Here is a 20,435-nt window from a genome sequence, read left to right as displayed (position 1 = left end):
GGTCCTAGACAACCCACTGACACCCACCCCACCAGGAGGACTCAAGCAATATCCAACCTGAATTTCCACAGGGCGGACTGGAAATCAATTCGCAGAGAGATTCAAAATCAAAACTGGCATGACAACCTTTCTATACAAGACAATGACCTCAAACTAAGTCATTTTATGTCAACCATACAAGACATATGCACCAAATACGTGCCATATAGAAAGACCAGCAAACATGCCAATAGAATTCCTAGAGACAGGAAAATCCTTATGAGACACAGAACAAAGGTCTCAAACCAGTTAAATAGAGAACTGGAGGATAGGAAAAGGGCTAAATTAAAACTAACACTGTTAGAAATAGAAAACAAAATTAAACTCTCCCATGAAAAGGAGAGAGCAGAGAAGGAGAAGAGAGCAGTAGAAAGCATAAAAACAGACACCAAGGCTTTCTATAGATTTGCAAAGGAGACTGCTACGGTACAGTATAAGATAGGACCCCTATTCCTGCCTAATGGCTCACTGACTGCAGATCCCACATGGATAAGTGAAGTGCTCAGTACACAATTCAAGAGTGTCTTCACTTCTCCTCTGAGTCACATGCAGATAAAGAACCCAGCTGATTTCTTTGACAATAGCACTCAGCAGAAAAAGACTGCATCCATTACCTACATCGACATTGAAGAGGAAGATGTGATAGCTGCCATAAATGAAATGAGCTCAAATTCGGCAACTGGCCCCGATGGTTTCCCAGCTGTCCTCTTAAAGTCGTGTAAACAAGAACTAGCAGGACCACTCCGGATACTCTTCCAGAGTTTCCTTGCAAATGGTAAACTTCCCAAAAAGCTGAAGGAAGGCACCATATGTCCTATCCATAAAGGTGGAAGCAGAGCAGAGGCTGGGAACTACAGGCCCATCTCTCTGACTTCACATATTAGCAAAGTCATGGAACGAATTGTCAGAAGGAGATTGATTGCGTTCCTAGAAGAAAATGACTTGCTGAATGAGACCCAGCATGGTTTCCGTCCAGGTAGAAGCTGCCTCACGCAGCTCTTGCAGCATTATGACTGGGTCCTGAAGCAGCTACTTGACCATTCAAATGTTGATGTGATATATCTCGACTTTGCAAAAGCCTTTGACAAAGTTGATCATGGCTTGATGTGTCACAAGCTGCAAAACCTTGGCATAGCTGGTAAATTAGGAGAGTGGCTGCATGACTTCCTGAATGGTAGAAGTCAGACAGTTGCAGCCAATGGAGAACTATCTAGGGAAACACAAATATTGAGCGGTGTTCCACAAGGAACTGTTCTGGGGCCACTACTGTTCATAGTGGCCCTTCTGGACATGCCCACGGTCACTCGGAGAGCCACTGTCACTAGCTATGCTGATGACACAAAGATATCTCAGGCAATAAAGAATCCTGATGATATTGTAAGCCTGCAGAATGACCTAAATGCAATATATGAGTGGGCAGAGCAAAATAATATGCAGTTCAATGCAAAAAAATTTCAAGTACTGCACTACAAGACCACAAGCACCTCCCAACTGGCATACACAGGGCCTGGAGGTACTGCAATCCAAGAACCACAAACAGTAAGAGATCTGGGCATCAACATGTGTAGTGATGCATCATTTCACATGCACATTGTCAAGTTGACAGCAAAGTGCAGACAACTGGCGGGGTGGATACTGAGGACATTCCGTACAACGGATCAAAAAGTCATGTTGACTCTGTGGAAGACATTTGTTCTGAGCCGCCTAGACTATTGCTCTCAGCTGTGGTCACCACACAGTGTTAAGCGGACAGCAGAACTCGAGGCAATTCAGCGGCACTATACAAAAAAGATCGCCACAGTCCAACAGATGAACTACAGGGAGCGACTGAAGGCACTAGGTCTCTACTCCCTGGAGCGCAGGCGGGAGAGATATGTAATAATATACATATGGAAAATACTGGAAGCACTGGTGCCAAACTTTGGCATCAAGTACTACATGAACGCCCGCACGGGTCGCCACTGCATGGTGCCAAAGGTACCGTCCACTGCATCTCACATAAGAACGAGATACTGCAGCAGCCTCGGTTTCAGAGGACCTCAGCTCTTCAATGCCCTGCCAAAACATTTGAGAGACATGCAAGACATGGATACGGAGGTCTTCAAGACAAAACTTGACACTTTCCTCTCCACGGTACCAGACGAACCAATGGCTCGTAATGAGACGCAGTTTAGGGCAGCTATGTCAAATTCTCTTATACACCAGATGTGCCATCAAAACTCTTGATTGGACCATGTCAGGTGGGGGAGAAGAGCCATGCGAGGAACGTGAAAATCACGGTGGTGCACCAGCATGACCGCAGCCACTTGGCTGAAACACATAAATAAATAAATAAATAAATATGTATATATATATATATATATATATATATATATATATATATATATATATATATATATATATATATATATATATATATGTATATATATCATCATCATCATCGTTTAACGTCTGCTTTCCATGCTAGCATGGGTTGGACAATTTGACTGAGGACTGGTGAAACCGGATGGCAACACCAGGCTCCAATCTAATTTGGCAGAGTTTCTACAGCTGGATGCCCTTCCTAACGCCAACCACTCAGAGAGTGTAGTGGGTGCTTTTACGTGTCACTCGCACGAAAACGGCCACACTCGAAATGGTGTCTTTTATGTGCCACCCGCACAAGCCAGTCCAGGGGCACTGGCAACGATCTCACTCGAAAATCCTACGGGAGCCAGTCAGGTGGTACTGGCAACGGCCACGCTCAAAATGGTGCATCTCATGTGCCACCTGCACAAGAGCCAGTCCAGGGGCACTGGCAACGATCTTACTTGGCTTGCCGGGTCTTCTCACGTACAGCACATTTCCAAAGGTCTCGGTCAGTAGTCATCGCCTCGGTGAGGCCCAATGTACGAAGGTCTTGCCTCACCACCTCAGCCCAGGTCTTCCTGGGCCTACCTTTTCCACGGGTTCCCTCAACTGTTAGGGTGTGGCACTTTTTCAGGCAGCTATCCTCATCCATTCTCACCACATGTCCATACCAGCGCAATCGTTTCTCTTGCACACCACAACTGATGCTTCTAATGTTCAGCTTTTCTCTCAAGATACTTACACTCTGACGGGTATTCACATTGACATTACACATCCAACGGAGCATACTGGCTTCATTCCTTGCGAGCTTACGTATGTCCTCAGCAGTTACAGCCCATGTTTCACTGCCATGTAGCATGGCTGTTCGTACGCATGCATCATACAGTCTGCCTTTTACTCTGAGTGAGAGTCCCTTTGTCGCCAGCAGGGGTAAGAGCTCTCTAAACTTTGCCCAGGCTATTCTTATTCTAGCAGCTACACTTTCAGCGCACCCACCCCCACTACTAACTTGGTCGCCCAGATAGCGGAAGCTATCGACTACCTCTAGTTTTTCACCCTGGAATAAGATAGAAGTTGTTTCCTGTTTGTTTACAGTCTTTATTGCACCTGAACATCTGCCACAAACAAAAACTAAGTTCCTAGTTAACCTGCCTTTGATGTTGCTGCACCTCTTATGTGTCCATAGCTTGCACCGGGTACATCTTATAGAGTTACTACCTACTCCTTTTCTACATACTGAGCAGGGCCATCTACCTGAAGGGGTTTGTGTTTTATCTACCTTCCTACTTATTAGGATTTTGGTTTTAGCTAGGTTGACTCTAAGGCCCTTCAATTCTAGATCTTGCTTCCACACCTGAAACTTCTCCTCTAGCTCTGATAGTGACTCCGCAATTAGGGCAAGGTCATCAGCATAGAGGAGCTCCCAAGGGCAACCTGTCTTGAACTCCTCTGTGATTGCCTGGAGGACTATGATAAATATGAGGGGACTGAGGACGGAACCTTGGTGGACCCCTACCTCTACCCGGAATTCATTGCTGTACTCATTTCCAACCCTCACCTTACTGGCAGCATCTCTGTACATGGCTCACACAGCTCTCACTAACCATTCTTCTATCCCAAGTTTCCTCATTGACCACCAGATAAGGGATCGGGGGACCCTGTCAAAGGCTTTCTCCATGTCAACGAAAGCCAGGTACAGAGGTTTATCCTTAGCTAGGTATTTCTCCTGCAGCTGTCTCACTAGAAATAAGGCATCAGTAGTGCTTTTACCTGGCACGAACCCAAACTGCATCTCATCTAAATTGATTCGCTCCCTAATTAGTTGGGCTATGACCCTCTCTGTAACTTTCATAACCTGATCTAACAGCTTGATGCCTCTGTAATTATTTGTATCTAAAGCGTCACCTTTACCTTTGTAGCAGTTGACTATGATGCTGCTACACCAGTCATTGGGTATGACTCCTTCGTGTATCACCTGGTTCGTAATACGGGTGACTAGGCTATAGCCAACACTGCCAGATATTTTGAGCATCTCTGCAGTGATTCCTGATGGGCCGGGGGCTTTCCCGGTCTTCATACTCTTAATTGCTTTATCTACCCTGGTACTATCAACTCGGATAGCTGGTCCCTCTATTGGGTCGACATACGGCAGGCTCTCTTCCTCCCATTCATTCTCTTTATTAAGCAATCTATCGTAGTGGCATCTCCAGACCTCTTTCTTTGCATCCTCATTTAATGCAAGCGTACCATCATCCATGCGAACACATTTCTCTCCTACAACATCACTATTCTCTCTCCTACACTGTCTTGCAACACGAAATACCTCGAGTCTTTGGTCCTCACGGCGCAGAACATTGACAAATCTTTTCTTATCTGCTTCCCCTCTGGCTAAATAAACCTGTCGCCTAGCCTCCCTTCTGGCACATTGGTACAATTCCCTGCTACCACCGTTCTTCCAGTCCTTCCAAGCCTGTTTCTTTTGTCTAATAGCCCTGTCCACCACCACGTTACTCTGGGTCGGGAGGGGACCTTACACCACCCACAAATCTGGTCGGTGGCTTTCAACAGGTTGTCCCGCAGAAATCTCCAACTGTCTTCCACGTTGTATGATGCTATATCCCCTTCTATTTCGTTAAATGCTTCAAGTAACTTGTCTCTGAGTCTCTGTCCATTTGCAGGGTCTTTAAGCTTCCACACCCTTCTCCTCCAAGCCGGTCTAATTCTGGGCACCCATTTTGCCTTGATCTCAAAGTCGCTAACTACTAATCTATGTTGTGGGGTACATTCTTCGCCAGGGTAGGTTTTGGCATTTATAAGCCGCCCTCTTTCCCTATTTCTGGCGAGGATGTAGTCGATTTGGCTAGAGTGTCTGCCGGAGCGGTAGGTGACTAGGTGACTGGCAGGTTTCCTGAAGTTGGTATTGCAGACCATAAGATTGGTTGCATCACAGAACTCCAGCAGTCTGGTTCCCTCCTAGTTGCGGGAACCAAAGCCATAGCCTCCATGTATGCCATGGAAGCCTCCAGCACAACGTCCGACATGACCATTGAAGTCTCCAGCCACAAAGAGAAGGTCCCTGTCACTCGTCGACGAGGTAGTTTGCAAGAGGGTGTCATAGAATTGGTCTTTCAGACCATATGGTAGCCCCGGTTGAGGTGCATAGGCTGAGATGACAGTAGCTAATCTATGATGAAGCACTAGTCTAATCTTAAGTACTCTGTCACTTACTCTAACGACCTCGATTACCTTATCCACCCATTTCTCCGCTAGAAGTATTCCTACGCCCCCGACCCCGTCAGTGTTCCCTGCCCAGAAAATCTTGTACCTGTGTTCTTTGCCTGTGAGGAACCTCGCAGAACCTCCTCTCCATCTTACTTCCTGGATGCAGCACATATCTACGCGTCTCCGTGCAAGCATCTCAACAATTTCACCAGATCTACCTTTCAGCGTGCCAACGTTGAGAGTGCCAATCCTAACAGTATGGGTGTTGGGGGTGTGGGCCTGTAGCCTGGGAAAGGGGGAAACAGTGTCGTGTACCTGAAAAGAAAACTTGCAATTGGAAGAATTCATAAGCAAAACAGTACCTACAACCTGCAAACATTACTCAAACTTAATGCGCTACCCAAAGGTTGGGGAGAGGATGGCCAAGGCCACTAGATGGGTTCTGGGAGACAGCCGAGGATGACAGGATGACAGAGGAATGCATATATATATATATCTAAATGTGGAGGGAACCTGTGGAAGAGGTAGACCCAGGAAGACATGAGGCAAGGTGGTGAAGCATGATCTTTGGATGTTGAGTTTGATGGAGCCAATGACAAGTGATTGAGACATTTGGTGATTTGCTGTGCTTGAGAAGACTTGTCAAGCCAAGTGATATCATAGTTGAGGACAGTGCTGGTGACACATAAAAGGCACCCACTACACTGTTAGAGTGGTTGGCATTAGGAAAAGCATCCAGCCATAGACACCAAGCCAAAATCAGACTAGAGCCTGTTACAACACCACAGAGTGGAGGCACATGGCTTGGTGGTAAGGGTGTTGGACTCATGATCGTAAGATTGTGTCTTTGTGACTGTGTCTGTCCCCCTACCACTGCTTGACAACCGGTATTGGGGTGTTTACATCCCCATAACTTAGTGGCTCAGCGAAAATAACTGCTAAAATAAGTAGTGGGCTTAACAAAAAAACAAGTACTAGTGTTGATTTATTCAACTAAAAATTCTTCAAGGTGGTGCCCCAGCATGGCCACAGTCTAATGACTGAAATAGATAAAAGATAAAAGACACACGCACATGCGCGCGCACACACACACACACACACACACACACACATACACACACACACACAGCTAATGAAGTTATGTAATTGATGTTCCTTTGTCATTCATTAATTGATATTACACTCTGTAGTTGCCTAATACTTTTATTCAAATGCATATTGAGAACTAATAACTCATCATTACTAACAATATGCCTAAGCAAAATCATGCATGTGTGTGTGTGCGTGTATATGTGTGTATTCGTGCATGTGTGTGTGCACAAAAACAGACAGAGGGAGGTGGTACAGGAGGATTGTATGCATGTCAGACTGATACAAAAGATGTAACAATAGGAATATGTCAATGGGAACAACCTAAATATTTTGACACTTTCAATCAATTAATTTGACTTTTGAAAATCAGAAGCAGAAACTTGTCAATTAGGCTCTGTTTAATTTTAGGTGTGACAGTACGACCAGTTTAATGCCAAACTGTGGAATGTTTCCCTTTGTTAACACATGATTCAAGGCACATGGCTCAGTGCTTAGAACGTGGGGCTCACAATCATGAGGTAGTGAGTTCAATTCCCAGACCAAGCTGTATGTTTTGTTCTTGAGCAAGACACTTTATTTTCACATTGCTTCAGTTCACTCAGCTGTAGAAATGAGTTGCAACGTCACTGGTGCCAAGCTGTATTGACCTTTGCCTTTCCCTTGGATAACATTGGTGGCATGGCAAGGAGAGACTGGTATGCATGGGCAACTGTTGGTCTTCCATAAACAAACTTGCCTGGACTTATGCCTCAGAGGGGAACTTTCTTGGTGCAATCCCATGGTCATTCGTGACCGAAGGGGGTCTTTGCCCTTCATCCTTTTACACAGGATTTAAATTACTTGGCTACGTGGATTATGATGAATAAATAAATATTTTTTTTCATTGTCTGATTTTGTATTTTAGGTCAAGAAGTATTTCATCTTTTTATTTGGTTTCTAACAAGTCTGCCCTGCTTCTTATTCCTCTTCACACAGCTAACTGCATAGTGAAGTAATCAGCTCTCATCCAGTTTAACCATTTTGTTACCATATTTATTCTTTCATTTGTTTCATTCAGTTGAGTGTGGCCATGCTGGAGCACCACCTTGAAAAAGTGTGAGATGCTTACAGCACCTAGGTTTCTCAAGTGGTCACTCATCTAAGTACTAACTAGGCTCAATGTTGCTTAACTTCGGAGATCAGACAAGAACCAGTGCATTCAATGTGATATAGCCATAAGCATTTCTCCATATTTCTGTGGAAATACACTGCTCTTGTTTCAATTAACTTTGGAAATAATGAAGAATTTAGTAAAATAACTTTTGTCATTACAATGTTGGTTTAAGGAACATAAATCAGCATGAAAGTTTTTTTTTTTGTTTTTTTTTTTCATTTGGACTACTTTCAGATTACTTAAATGTGTTGTTGTTGGCACTCCGTCGCTTACAACGACAAGGGTTCCAGTTGATCTGATCAACGGAACAGCCTACTCATGAAATTAACGTGCAAGTGGCTAAGCACTCCACAGACATGTGTACCCTTAACGTAGTTCACAGGGATATTCAGCATGACACAATGTGACAAGGCTGGCCCTTTGAATTACAGGCACAAAAGAAACAGGAAGTAAGAGTGAGAGAAAGTTGTGGTGAAAGAGTGCAGCAGGATTCACCACCATCCCCTGCTGGAACCTCGTGGAGCTTTAGGTGTTTTCACTCAATAAACACTCACAACGCCCGGTCTGAGAATCGAAACCGCGATCCTATGACCGCGAGTCCACTGCCCTAACCACTGGGCCATTGTGCCTCCACTACTCAAATGTAATACTTCTTTATTCACATTGTTTTGAATTAATCAAGCATTATCTTGTAGTTTTGAGGAGTCCAATCATGTAATTGTTAATTTTTAAAATGACATTTTAGCATAGGTATGATGGACCAGACCTAGTCAGTTTGAACATAAAACAGGTTGACTACTTGGACCAGATATGGCTGGTTTAAATGCTAAAGGATTAAAACAGGTAGTTTGCATCATAAAAATAGAAATGGTCTGAAGCATACTGGTATGAAAACTACATTTCTGTTAATATCCTCAAGAAAGGCTTAAAACACAACAATAACCGGTTTCCTCTATCAGCTATAAATTTAAGAAATTGTTATAAACTGCTATTGTTTCTTATAAAATGATGCCATTTCTTTGATAGGATAGTGTTTATTTCACATAACATTAATGAATTTGTTAAATATAGGCTTGATTATGTGAATATAAAATTTGCTTTTGTATCACATGGCTCTGTAATACCAAGTTCTTGTTCATTGGGTCTTTTACAGTATATATATATATATATATATATATATTATCATCATCATCAATTAACGTCCATTGTCCATGCTGGTATGGGTTGGACGGTTTGACCAAGGCTGGTAAGCTGGAAGGCTGTACCAGACTCCAGTCTGAATCAGTTCAGCATGGCTTTCTATGGCTGGATGCCCTTCCTAACACCAACCACCCTGTGAGTGTAGTGGGTGCTTTTATGTGCCACTGGCATGGGTGCACTTTGTGTGACACCAGTATTTGCCATGACTGCGATTTTGCTCAGCTTGATGGGTATATATATATATACGTTTAGGATTTTGTGTTGCAAGATCCCTGATGTAAAACCATGTATTGAAACAGATATTGTTATATTTCAGGATGGTCTTTTTTTTTTTTTGTTGTCAAATAAACGCATGCACTATATATTCGTTCTTCACCCATTTATTACTGTTCTTATTTTAGCATAAGAACAGTAATAAACAAGTGAAGAATGAATATATAGTGTGTGTGTGTTTAATTGGGAAAAAAAATGAATAAATACCCATCCCGAAATACGATATATATATATATATATATTGATAGGAAAGACAACAAAAGAAAGAAAGAGACCTCGATATTATGTAAATAGAAGAATTTACCTGTAAAAATATGTGACAATTATTTGGTAGCCATGATAAAACTCCAAGTTTTGGATGCCAGGCGGAAACCCACGCCACCATCTCTTCAGTTATATATATATATATATAGTTAGCATTTTAGCATCAACATTTATGTGAAGGTGCATGCCTCAGTTGCTAGAGCATGGGACTCACAATCATGTGGTAGTGAGTTTGACTCCTGGACCAGGTTGTGTGTTGTGTTCTTGAGCAAGACACTTAATTTCATGTTGCTCCAGTTCACTCAGCTGTAGAAATGAACTGTAACATCACTGGTGCCAAGCTGTATCAGCTTTTGCCTTTCCTTTGGATAACATCAGTGGTGTGGAGAGAGGAGGCTGGTATGCTTGGGTGACTGTTGACCTTCCATAAACAACCTTGCCCAGACTTGTGCCTTGGAGGGGAACTTTCTAAGTGCAATCTCATGGTCATTCTTTACTCTTTTTATCAACTTTTCCATGCTTACACAAGTCAGCTAGAATTTGTTGAGATGAATTTTCTATGGCTGGATGCTCTTTCCATCACCAACTCTCACCTGTTTCCAAGTAAGGCAATATTTCCTCATGGCCAGACATGTTTTTACAATGGACACTGTTTGCATGACAGTGACAGTCATTTACAACTATCATATGATGTCATGACAAGGAGATAGTAATGCATGTGCACACATACACAACAGACTTCTTTCAGTTTCCTTTTATCAAATCCACTCACAAGGCTTTGGCTGTCCTGGAACTATAGTAGAAGAGGTGCCATGCAGTGGGACTGATCCTGAAACCGTGTGATTGGGAAACAAACTTCTTACCATATAGTCACGCATCTATGTATTATCAAATATTTCCAAAATTATCAGTGTTCAATCAGCTACAACATTAATCATTCATCCAATAATTGATTCTTCCCTTTCTATCACCACTGCCACCACCACCTACCACTGTTACCACCACTATCATCATCATCACCATGATCATGATCATCATTGTTGTTGTTGTCATTGTTATATAAATTTTTTTTAAATGAAAGTTAAGGATGTTAGCTTGGGCTTGTTAATACATTTACCAGGACACAGAAAATTTCAGTTGTATGTTGATGAACCTGGTCAAAGTATGGTCAGCCAGAGAGATTTATAACATTAAGCTCTTATCTAACTGATAAATCCACATTAGTTAACTAATCAAGCAACAGTACCTGACACTAAAGCAGTAAACTCTTATCTATCAATCTAAACCACTTTGGTTTAATTTAATTCAAGAGATTTATTACCCTACACTGTAAACCTGTTGAAGAAATTGATGGCAGTGATCTATGGCTATGAATTTTAATCAGACTTCCGGGGGGGGGGGGATGTGACAGAAAATTTTATGGTGGTTTAATGAAATGAGACAAAAAACGCCTTTAAATATAAGTATAGGTCAGTTCAAATGACCCAGTATCTGAGAGCCATCAACTAAACCGATGTTCCTCAACCATTTTTATCTATGGATTCCTTCAATTCCGGAGTTTTATGCAGATGGACCGTTATAGAAGTTTTCCATGTTTAAAAAATCCTATTATATTTTTATAATTGTCATTAGGGGTTGTATAAAAATCTGTTAAAATATTTTGTGTATTGTAGAAGTATATTGCTGATAGATTTTAACTACAAAAATATTATATGGACATCCCCCCACCCCCCACCCAATGGCCATATGGACTCTAGTTGAGAACCACTAAACTAAACTCCGTCTTATAAATATTTTAAAATTTCCATTTACTTCTAACCTGTTTAGTTTGGTGTTGTTTTAAAAACAACAAAATAATCAGCATTTTAGATTTGCCTTATTATTTGCCTTATTATTGTTGAATTGACTGAAACAAAGAATAGATATAAATATTGTAAATATTCACTTTAACAATGGGATTGATAGCCCCACAAAATTTTAAAACTGAATTCTTATATGGGTTCGAGGATACAAAATTTGTAATATGACACAAGAGTACAAATTTTTAATATGTACAAAGGCACAAATTTCTAATCTGCCTCAAGGGCACAAATTTAATATGTGGGTTCAAGAGGTGATATTTTAGAGAAAGGTAAAATATGTGCAGGTGTGTACATTCTGGCACCTTGTCACCACCATCTTTATCTCCCTTCCAACTACTCTCACCTACACTCACAATGTTGGGAAGCCTTGTATCTCCTCTATTGCAAGACACCTGCGTTTCTCCCTCTTATATTTTAGCCTTCAACATCTGACATAAGGTCACTTCCTCCTCTCTCAAATCTTCTCCCACTCAGTTGAGGGGGCTGTTTCTTCTTCCTTTCCTTTCTTTGTCTTTCAAGTTACACTTTGTGACCTCACTTGTGCTGGTGTCATGAAAAACATACCCAATGTACACACTTACTGTTATAGCTCTGAATTCTATAGAAAATCTATAGTTTATCACTTAAAAATGAAAATATTGCACTGCTAACACAAACGAATACCACCATCATGTGTGTAGTGCCCTTGATTTCTAATCTTCCATGAAAACGTCTGGTCATGGGAAATATTATTTTACTTGAAAACTGGTTAGGAATAGTGATAACAAGAGCGTTTGATTATAGGAAGAAATCTTCCATGACAAATTCCATCCAACCATGTGAGCAAAGAAAATTAGGTGTTAATATGGTGATGATGATTAGTGATGAAAATATTAATAATAAACTCTTAGGCAAAATGCCATGCAATATTTAGTGATGCTCTTTGTTTGAATTCTTCACCTGTAGTTGATAAACTAAGTACCTGTCAGGTACTTATGATTGATAAATTAAGTACTAGTCAAGCACTGAGATTGATTTTTATCAGCCATTCTCTCTTCCCAAATTTTTGATCGTATGTTAAAACTCCTCATCAACATAATCTGACTTGCTCCTGATGCTTGCTTTTGGTTTTGTTGTTGGATATGTACATGTCTTATTTACCACTATTAAATTAACCTCTTCTGAGCCCATAAGTCAATAGTTAGATCTCACTTGACTTTGAATACTCAACAGCAACTACAACAACACTAAAGCTTGTAAAGAACCATTCTCATACAGTAATGTTTACATGCACTCTATCTCTCTTTGTGTCTTTCTCTCTCTCTCTCTTTCTACACACACACACGCACATTTTAAACCCTACCTCTCTTCTGTCTCATTTCCTTATCAGAGTAAAATTAACTTTATATCATATCTATTTGTTTAAGGAGCTTCCAGTTTTTTCAATTTATTGGTTTCCCTCTTTAATATCACTGTTGTCATTACTGGATATAGTTAACGTATTAATGTTTACCTGATATATATTTAAGCAAACAATGTTGATTATGCGACTCATCTACCACACCTACTTTTAATGAGTTTGAAAAATAGTCAAATTAGCTTTAGTTTACACAATACATATATCATATCATACAGTAGATGAGTGGTTCGAACAGTGATTTTCATTTGCCCTCACTCACCTTCCTTCTTTATTTTATAACCTTCAAAATGAGTATGGTAACAGAAATTGTTCCTCAAATTTTAACACTAAGAAAATGTCTAAAGAAAATTGTTTGATCATCTTTGAGAGTTTGCAGTGACAATTTCAGAATATTGTGGCATCCCAGATTAAAAATGATTGGGTTAAGAGGACTAGACTCAAATAGACTGTTTGTTTGTTGATAAATTGTTCTCATAATGTACAGACATTATCCTGTGCCATAACCTCCCCAAACCACCAGTAATTCCATGATATTTAAACTTGCAATTAAACAACCAAGATTGGTCGAGAGAGACAGGCCAATTCTCTTGCAAGACTGCTCAACCACATGTTGCACAAAGAGCGCTATGCAAGTTACAGGAATTGAACTTGGAAGTACTCTGTTATCAATTACATACACCAGACCTTGCAACAACTGACTATCATGTTTTCCAGGCATTAGACAACTTTTTGCAAGGAAAAAATTTCAAATCTGGGAAGATTTGAAATTTTTTCGTGATTTCATCACCTCTCGCTCTCTAGAATTCTTCACTGCCAGCATAAATTAGCTACCGATAAAATGGCAAAATTGTGTTGATAACTTAGGTGCATACTTTGATTAACTGCATTGCTTTTTGTTGAGATAAAGTAAATTAAACTTTCAGTTCAAAATTGAACATTTCGTTCTTAATGATCTGATACAACATGGTTTGAGAAAAAAAAGACTAAATAATGACATTGTTTATTCTTCATCATCATCATCATCATCATCGTTTAACGTCCGCTTTCCATGCTAGCATGGGTTGGACGATTTGACTGAGGACTGGTGAAACCGGATGGCAACACCAGGCTCCAGTCTGATTTGGCAGAGTTTCTACAGCTGGATGCCCTTCCTAACGCCAACCACTCAGAGAGTGTAGTGGGTGCTTTTACGTGTCACCCGCACGAAAACGGCCACGCTCGAAATGGTGTCTTTTATGTGCCACCCGCACAAGCCAGTCCAGGGGCACTGGCAACGATCTCGCTCGAAAATCCTACAGGAGCCAGTCAGGCGGTACTGGCAACGGCCACGCTCAAAATGGTGCATCTCATGTGCCACCCGCACAAGAACCAGTCCAGGGGCACTGGCAACGATCTTACTTGGCTTGCCGGGTCTTCTCACGCACAGCCCATTTCCAAAGGTCTCGGTCCGTAGTCATCGCCTCGGTGAGGCCCAATGTACGAAGGTCTTGCCTCACCACCTCAGCCCAGGTCTTCCTGGGCCTACCTCTTCCACGGGTTCCCTCAACTGTTAGGGTGTGGCACTTTTTCACGCAGCTATCCTCCTCCATTCTCACCACATGTCCATACCAGCGCAATCGTCTCTCTTGCACGCCACAACTGATGCTTCTAATGTTCAGCTTTTCTCTCAAGATACTTACACTCTGACGGGTATTCACATTGACATTACACATCCAACGGAGCATACTGGCTTCATTCCTTGCGAGCTTACGTATGTCCTCAGCAGTTACAGCCCATGTTTCACTGCCATGTAGCATGGTTGTTCGTACGCATGCGTCATACAGTCTGCCTTTTACTCTGAGTGAGAGTCCCTTTGTCGCCAGCAGGGGTAAGAGCTCTCTAAACTTTGCCCAGGCTATTCTTATTCTAGCAGCTACACTTTCAGCGCACCCACCCCCACTACTAACTTGGTCGCCCAGATAGCGGAAGCTATCGACTACCTCTAGTTTTTCACCCTGGAATGAGATAGAAGTTGTTTCCTGTTTGTTTGCAGTCTTTATTGCACCTGAACATCTGCCACAAACAAAAACTAACTTGCTAGTTAACCTGCCTTTGATGTTGCTGCACCTCTTATGTGTCCATAGCTTGCACCGGGTACATCTTATAGAGTTACTACCTACTCCTTTTCTACATACTGAGCAGGGCCATCTACCTGAAGGGGTTTGTGTTTTATCTACCTTCCTACTTATTAGGATTTTGGTTTTAGCTAGGTTGACTCTAAGGCCCTTCAATTCTAGACCTTGCTTCCACACCTGAAACTTCTCCTCTAGTTCTGATAGTGACTCCGCAATTAGGGCAAGGTCATCAGCATAGAGGAGCTCCCAGGGGCAACCTGTCTTGAACTCCTCTGTGATTGCCTGGAGGACTATGGTAAATAATAGGGGGCTGAGGACGGAACCTTGGTGGACCCCTACCTCTACCCGGAATTCATTGCTGTACTCATTTCCAACCCTCACCTTACTGGCCGCATCTCTGTACATGGCTCGCACAGCTCTCACTAGCCATTCTTCTATCCCAAGTTTCCTCATTGACCACCAGATAAGGGATCGGGGGACCCTGTCAAAGGCTTTCTCCATGTCAACGAAAGCCAGGTACAGAGGTTTATCCTTGGCTAGGTATTTCTCTTGCAACTGTCTCACTAGAAATAAGGCATCAGTAGTGCTTTTACCTGGCACGAACCCAAACTGCATCTCATCTAAATTGATTCGCTCCCTAATTAGTTGGGCTATGACCCTCTCTGTAACTTTCATAACCTGATCTAACAGCTTGATGCCTCTGTAATTATTTGTATCTAAAGCGTCCCCTTTACCTTTGTAGCAGTTGACTATGATGCTGCTACACCAGTCATAGGGTATGACTCCTTCGTGTATCACCTGGTTCGTAATACGGGTGACTAGGCTATAGCCAACACTGCCAGATATTTTGAGCATCTCTGCAGTGATTCCTGATGGGCCGGGGGCTTTCCCGGTCTTCATACTCTTAATTGCTTTATCTTCTTAATTGCTTTATCTTATATTCTTATATTTTAAAATCAATGTTACCTTTGTTAACATAGCACTAAATTTATCCATCTTACTGATACAGATCTAAAAGCTGAATTGAGTAAAGTTAATCCTTCCATGGCCATATTTCTAAAGAAATACACAGTTTTTGGTTTCAGTTGATCATGAAAATAATTAAGAATTAAGCAGTGAAATGAAATAATGACATTTCATTAACTGGAATATTAAATCAATAAATGGAATGTAAATTAACCAAAAATTCTCATGATAATTTATGGCTGAAGGTTTTAATCACTTTAATGATTTTTCTCAAATCTGTCTTTCTGTAACATGTTTAGTTTGCAACTCACCCCTCCTCTCTTACTCTCTCCTGCATGTATGTATGAATGTATGTACACACACAATTACACAACATAGCATTTTTGAGCATGGAAACTCCTTTAAAAATTAGTGATTATTGCCAAATGGTTTGGGAGAAGAAAAGCTAAATAATGACATTGTTTATTTTTATATTTTAAAATCACTGTTAACCTTTTAATGGATTGGAGAGTTCAGCAATGGAATTTACTTATACATATTGGTGCAGGTATGGATTTCAGTTCAATCCCACTACATGGCACTTTGTTCATGTGTCTTTTACCACAGCTGTAGTTTGAGCAATAGCTTCAAATGTTCGTCTATCCATCCACCTTACCCAACCGCCATGTGTGTATGTGTCAACGTATGCTTCTGTTCTTATTTTAGCTAAATATATTTAACCACTCCACAAAAGCGTGTGTGTTTTTTAAAATAGACAGTTCTTTTTTTAAGATGTCTGAAGTTTGAAATGGACAGCTCAAGACTTGCATTGGACCATCTGGTGACCCTTTTGTTTTCAACCAATCTCATGAATTATTAATTTTCAAAATCAATCCTCCAGCTAGTCACTGACACTTTTTCTATACAATGTATTTTATAAATGATAGAACAACTGTAGTATATTGTGTAGAATTCTAAAGGAAGTTTAAAAATTCATTATAGTAAATACACAATGAAACAAAGGAATGGGAAGTATGTGATGAAGAACATGAGAACATGTACAGGGAAAATGTATTTGTAGAGAAAAAGGTACTTGACAAATATCATCTCCACTAACATCATCATCATCATCAATTTCATTATCATTACCATCATTTTAATATTTTCTAGAATTTTGGCACTGGCATTTTTATTCTATGTCATCTTGTGAGCAATAATATTCTCGGGTGCAGCCCTATGCTTTTTCAATACTTCCTCTTAATCCTTCCTTTGTCTGTCTCTATCACTTTGCAAGAATATATATCTGGAAAAGAAAGAGGTATATGAAAGGAATTTACTGAAGAAACATGTGTGATGGAAATGTTTTGGTTGGAATATGACTAAGATATTTTTATTGATGCAAAGGAATTAAATTAGAGATTCTGAGTCTGTAAAAGTAATAAAAATGTTTTCTATCAGAGTGAGACAAATAGATGAGAGAAAAAACAATGTCAGTAAAAGATCTGCAGAGATTTCAATGTTTGGGAGTAGAAAATAGTGCATAAATAAGAATATCTAAATTTAATTTAATAGTTTGAGATATAATCTATGAGTGAATGTAACATACCTGTAATTAAAACTGAAACTGTAGTATGATAGATATAAAAAGGAATCAAAAGTAAGAAGCAGTAGGAATTGAGCCCATATCATCATCATCATCATTTAATGCCCATCTTCTATGCATGCATGGGTAGGAGGGTTGACAGGAACCAGCCAAGTAGGAAAACTACCCGAGGCTATTGTGTCTCTGAATTAATATTTTGAGGCATTAAACACTGTGATATGATAACCTACTAATATCCTATAGTCAAGCTATACTCATAGTACAGTGGTTAATGCACAACGACATCAACTCAGAATGGATTTAATTCCCATCAGTTATTTATGATTCTCTTTCATATGTAATTTATATCTGCAGTAACACTTACTCTGACATCCTTAATCATTAAAATTATTATTAATAACTAAATATTCTTAACTGGGAAAATTTATGCAATGAGGTCAATAGGAGAGCAAATTGTTTGAGAATTTAATGAATGTACACCTTGAGCTTGAGATTAATGACAATCTAATTTAGTTGAATATATTTGTTTGCTTCAGTACTGTATAAGCTGGATTAAGAAAAGAAAAGAAATATGTAGTAACTAAGAATTTTGAGGAAGTTTCGTTAAGTTCACTCTGTATTAACCTTTTATTCTCAAAAAGAAATATACACTTGAAAATTCTTACCTTTCCTACTACACCTGATAAAACATTTCTGCCTTTGTATTAACAAGACCCAGTATTGTTTGACTCATCTTTTTAGAATGTCTAACAAACAGGTTCTACATTGATGTCAAGTATTTAATAAAGAAACATTGAGACATGACTTTTTAACAATTGTGTTAAACAAGGTTTGCATTGTGATTCATCTTGGAAAGATGGTGCATTTTGTGAGTATTTAGTACATAAAAACATAGGCTGCTGGTTTACTTAAGATATTTTCTGAAATTAGATCAAAATGTTTCATAAAGTACTTTGGCCTCTTAGCATTTTTCAGCTCTGTCATGGTAGGATTTAATAAGTAGATAGTAAATCATTGTGTTATGTTGTTATATTGTTGTTAGCCCCAGGTCATCTTGGCTAAGTAAATGTATGATCAAAAGATGAGATGTACCAGCTTTGACCCTTTCTTTTTTTCTTGCATTGCATACAAAGGGGTGCTGAAAAGTTCCTGACTCTAAGGGTACCACAAAAGGCCTGGCTGGAGGCCCAACCTTCTAAGTTCTTTTACAAGGCTTAGAAAAACTGAAGTACTGCTACAATAAGTGTGTGAATCTAGGAGGTAAATATGTAGGATAAAATCATAATTAACTGATCCTCCTGTATTTTTTTATTTTTTACCCAAAGACAGGAACTTTTCAGCACCCCTCATATATATATATATATATATATATATATATAAACATATATATACATACGAGAGTGTGCTGAAAAGTTTCTAGTTTTAAGGATATTGCAAAAAGCCTAGCTGGAGGCTTAACCTTCCAAGTTCTTATACAGGGCTTAGAAAAACTGAAGGACCATTACAATAAGTGTGTAAATCTGAGAGGGAAATATGTTGAATAAAATCATGATTAACTGATCCTCCTGTATTTTCTTTTACCCAAAGCCAGGAACTTTTTAGCGGCCACTCCTGTTTAGGACTACACTAGTATGTCCTTCCTTTTCTAAAGATGCTAAGATGCATTTTGGATATTTGGATAAATATAATTATTTCTAGCAGGTTGAACAATCACATATGGGCTTCCTCATTGGTAGGGTATGATCTAATGAAATTTGGTTACTATTTCTAGCATGTTGAGTGACCATGTAAGATTTCTTTGTTAACTTGTTATATACATTGTTGTGGTTTTATGAAACGTCTGTGTTGCTATGTGTATGCATAATGCCTTTATATATTATTCTGTTTATGTATAATGTCAGTACATATTGACATGCTTCTATGTAATGTTTGCATATGATTCATGTTATGTGTAATGCTTATATATGTTACTATGGTCATATTAAACAGTTGTATATTACCATGGTTGTGTGTATGATGTGTATAGATTACCATAGTTGTGAGACTTGTGTTAGTTATTATGGTTATGTGTGTGTACATATTACTGTGATTACACACACTAAATACTATTAGTAATGCATATATTGTACTGCATCATACTCTATGTTGTAGTGAAAATGGTACACCCCTTCCCACGTGACAAAGTGGTATAACCAGCCACTATAAAGTCAGACAGAGGTCAGTAATAGAGTCGTTGTAGGAGTTCTCAGTTGAAGTGAGTGTCAGTTACGTAGTATAGTCGAGTTTTAGTTACCCTCAAGGTAGACGTTTCACAGTCATTATCTTGCAGAGCTATTAACAAGTCAAAGATAATAAGACACGGAACACTGCCACAATATAATAGTGGCAACAATAATATTACAGTGCCAACAATAACATACATGTGGATGAGGATCCACATTATAACAGTGGTGATGAGAATATAAGCAAATTCACATGGATGACGTTGAAAAAAAAAATTTTTTTCATGCAGAGGAATTTTTTAAAAAAATACATGTGGAGAAATTAACAAATCAATAGAGGAGTAACAAGCATTTTGTTGTACACATTTTATGAAAAATCCATAAAATCATGGAAAACTTGTTAGTGGATTTAGTTGAGTTGCAAAATTAGTAGCAACAACTCAAAGAACAACAACAAATGTTACAACTAATGAAGTTGGTAACAAAACCGGAAAACATTTTCACCAAAGCATGTAGCAAATTCAAAAAATGAATTTAAATATGACTCAGAAGAAGGAATCACTTTTGAGGCACATTACCAAAGATTCGAACAAATTTTTGAAAAAGAATGCCAAGACTGGACGGACGAAATGAAAACATATCTAATTCTGAGGAAACTGGCAACGATAGAGCATGAGAAATACTGTAACTTTATATTG

The 20,435-nt window shown here is 39.7% G+C and overlaps 1 protein-coding gene and 1 pseudogene across 5 annotated transcripts in view; one reads left to right on the top strand and one right to left on the bottom strand.

Moving 5' to 3' along the window:
- Positions 1–20,435, top strand: part of LOC106872255 (apoptosis-inducing factor 3) — a 125,935-nt gene that overhangs the window by 27,958 nt on the left and 77,542 nt on the right. The window lies entirely within an intron of this gene.
- LOC128250157 (5S ribosomal RNA) lies at positions 7,804–7,922 on the bottom strand (annotated as a pseudogene).

The sequence above is a fragment of the Octopus bimaculoides genome, chromosome 1 (genome assembly GCF_046866305.1).
Source record: "Octopus bimaculoides isolate indiv1 chromosome 1, ASM4686630v1, whole genome shotgun sequence".
Lineage (NCBI taxonomy): Eukaryota > Metazoa > Mollusca > Cephalopoda > Octopoda > Octopodidae > Octopus > Octopus bimaculoides.
This window is presented reverse-complemented; position numbering and strand designations above follow the sequence as displayed.